Source organism: Lipotes vexillifer, unplaced genomic scaffold (genome assembly GCF_000442215.2).
Source record: "Lipotes vexillifer unplaced genomic scaffold, Lipotes_vexillifer_v1.1 scaffold380, whole genome shotgun sequence".
NCBI lineage: Eukaryota > Metazoa > Chordata > Mammalia > Artiodactyla > Lipotidae > Lipotes > Lipotes vexillifer.
The window spans coordinates 2,112,807-2,116,596 of record NW_006779049.1 but is presented as its reverse complement, the minus strand read 5'-3'; positions in this window follow the sequence as shown (position 1 = coordinate 2,116,596).

Sequence of the window (3,790 nt, the reverse complement as noted above, 5' to 3'; positions counted from 1 at the left end):
CCCTACCCTACACAAAACACACAAACATTTATCATTATTTCAAACCACTTTTCTGTGTATGAGAAACAATAGCTGACCATTATTTGTTGTATATGTGAAGATGTCTTGAAGGCCCTTATGAATCTCACACGCCCTAAACTAAACTCATGATCTTCCTCAGAAATGAATTGCAAAATGATGTTCAAGTTGACATTTCTTTAGTATTACTTAAAACAAATTTTACCCAACTCAAAGAGAATTCCTATAAGCCCCATAGAGGATGTATTTCAGACAATACCTCTCTCTATAAAGTTTCCTTTAACATATCTCTATGACAGGCCACCACCAATCTTATAGTGGCCTCTCAAACAGCCTCTTCCTCTGCAAGAAAGAAATCATGCTCTGAGTTGTAAGTATAATATCACCAAGGCCAATATTCTTACAGTTAATTCATTCATTCACTCATTAATTATGCATTTAACAAATCCTGAACTTATAGCAATGAAATAGAGAAGATAAGGTCCCTATAAGGTTCATGGGACTGACAGCCTAATAGGAGGAAAACAAGTAATAAATATGTAAGTAAATAAGATGATTTCAGATAGCAGTTAAATATTAGAAAATTAAACAGGAAAATGTGTACAGGTTGTCTTGGAGTTGGGTACTACTTTAGCTTGAATAAAAAGACAGATTTTTAAGGAGGCAATGTTTTTGGTGAGACTAGAAGGATGGAAAGATCCAGGAGAACAAAGAGAAAAGAGAAAAACAATCTAGGCAAGGATGTAGAAGTTCTGATGGCCAGTGGGCGGAAGAGGTCTGAGTGAGTGTGCACATTTGAGGACAGAAGGACAAGGGTGGACAGAAGAAAATAATCAGGGGAGAGTTTGTGGGGTGGGGGAAAACAATAAAAAAGATGGGGGGTAAGAGAAGAAATATCCCTTTCATGTAAGGTCCCTGCCTGTGGAAAAAATATATATATTTTTTTTATTTTAAATGTAACGGGAAGCCACTGGGAGTGAGGGGTTTAAGAGGTCAATGATATGATTTGGTTTACATACTCAAATGCTTTTTCTCACTAGTCAGAGAGGGAGAGAGTCAGTTCTTCTCTGATGGCAAAAGCTCTGAGACATAAAACTTAAAAATAGTTAGAGGCCATGTCCCCACCTTGTAGAAAAAGTCATCATAACACAAATCAAGCTAACAATTAGAGAGAAGCAAAAATAGAATACAGCCAAAGTTCTGCATTATTTATCTATTGATACATGACAACAGGTAAGTTACCTGAAGTATTAGAAACTTAGAACAGCACACACATTTTGTTATCTCTTAGTGGTTGTGGGTCTCGGATCTTATACAACTTATCCTGGACCTCTACTTCAGGGTCTCTCACAGGCTATAACAAGATGCCCACTGAGCTTTCATCATGTCAAATCTCAACTGGGTAAAGATTTGCTTCCAAGATCATGTGACTGATGGCAGGATTCCATTTCTCGAAGGTTGTGAAGAAACTGACAGGCTCAATTACTCACTGACTATTGGCCACAGGCTGCCCTCAGTTCCTTGCCATATGGGCTTCCCCAGCAAGGCAGCTTGCTGCCTGTTGCTGAGAAGGCAACAGAGAGTCTACTAGAAGGACAGAAGTCATCGTCTTTGAAAACCTGTTCATGGAAGTGGCATTCCATAATTTTTGCCTTATTCTATCTTTTAGAAACTATTAGATCCATCCCATACTCAAAGAGAGATTACACAGGGCAGGAATACTAAGATGCAGGAATCATTGGAAGTGATATTAAATGATTCCCTACCATAGTCTATCCTCTGGCCTCCAACGATTTATGTCCCTCTAAAATACTCTCTCGAGGTCCTCGGAAGTCTCATCCCATTATATCATCAGCTCAAAGTCCAGAATCTTCATCACTAAAATCAGTTCTAGTGATGATTGTTCAGGACTTCTCTGTTACCTGTAACTCTCCAGGTTAACCCTTGTTCAGGACCTCTCTGTTACCTGTGACTCTCCAGGTTAACCCTGTGACACCTATTGATGCCACGTGGAGCAAAAGAATCACCTAGCCAAGACTTTCCAGATTCCTTAACCACTGATTTTCAGGATTTAATAAAATGGTTATTATTTTAAACAACTGGATTTTTGCTATATAGCAATTGAGAACCAGAAAAATTTACTGGGAATCCCAGTCCTTAGAACAACATAGTGCAGGACCACAAAATATACCCTGCGATAGGAGCATGTCAAAAGTCTTGAAGCAAAGCATCCTTATGTTTCATGATCAGATGTTCAGAACACATTCCTTTGGGAGAATAGATGCTGAAGGCCAGACAGCTACAGTACAGCACACTAGGTTGGTGTTAGCACCAACCTTGATGCTTACAGAAGGCTTTCTATATTCCTCTATGGGGCACACAGGTAAAGCCATTCAGAGGCTGCAGATAAGGGGGTTACTCTGATAACCACTAAAGAGTAGCACGACATGCCACCCCAAAATACGCTGCTTTGGTATATTGATTTCTTTGAGCTGTAGGCACCTGATAAACAGCAAGTGCAGGGAGAAGCTTTCTCTAAATTCCCCTTATCTGCCAAAAGATATATCCTCCAAAAGGAACTCAGTTGTCATAAATCCCCTCTCTGGGAGTTTCATTGACCAGGGAAGATATACTCTTATCACAGGAGAGAAAACTATACTACACCCAGACATACTTTGTCACAAACTGTTGTATCTTCCATCTTTTCTTCTAAAGCCCCATTCATCTTTCCTAAAAATCATTGATTCTACCTTTAAAAAGTATTTTCCTATTAATATGGCATTTAGTCCTAAATTCTAAACCACCTCGAAGAGTTACTCATTTTTCCCTGGTATCTGTCATGTATACACGTGGTATACATGCTAAACTTCTGTTTATTGCTCTTTTACTAATCTTTTTGTATAGGGGTCTCAGCCATGAACTCAGAAGGGTAGAAGGAACATTACTTTCCTTCCCCTACACCACTCATATGATATGCATTATTTCTGCATACATCAAGATGTGATGGAAGACACAGTGTTTCTCAGGTCCCCATTCCTCCCCAACCTTATCAGGAACAGCTGGGAACAAGAAAATAACATCAAGAAGTTCCTATCCCATTTCACTGTGTAGAAGAGATATCAACTGTCTGGAGGTGGGTGAATTTGTTCAACATGGGTCTCAGTAGGCACATGGCTGGACTCCCAAGTCTTTAAACCAATGAACAGTTGACTTCTGCTTATGAGGCTTTACCTGAGCAAAAGCTGGCTGATTTTTAAAGAAACCTTTGAACAGCCTGTTGAATAGAATTTTATTCAGTTAAGAGAAAGAAGACCCATCTTTGATGGTTAGGGGATAGGAGGAATAGGACCATCAGCCTGGCACGAGGAAAATGCAGAAATCAGTCTTCATGGTTGTGGCAGAGACTTTCATGGCAGGGTTTTGACACACAGGGTAAAGTATTTACCACAAACTTTCTCTATGCCAGAAAGCTTATCCTGGAACCGCCCTCATTATCTATACTCACTTCTGTTGTTATACAGGCTCATGACTTTAAATATCTTCCTACTGACGACACTCAAATGTCACTCTGGTCTCTACGTATCACCCAGATACCACGTTCATATTTCTACCTGCTCACATCTCCTCCTGGATATCTAATTAGCACCTCAAACTTGACGTATCGGAAATCAAATATTTGTTTTCTTTCCCTCAATCTACGTCTCCTCCGATCGTCTAAAATCCCACATACCATTCTTCCATTCACCCATTGCTCAGATTAAAAATAAAATTT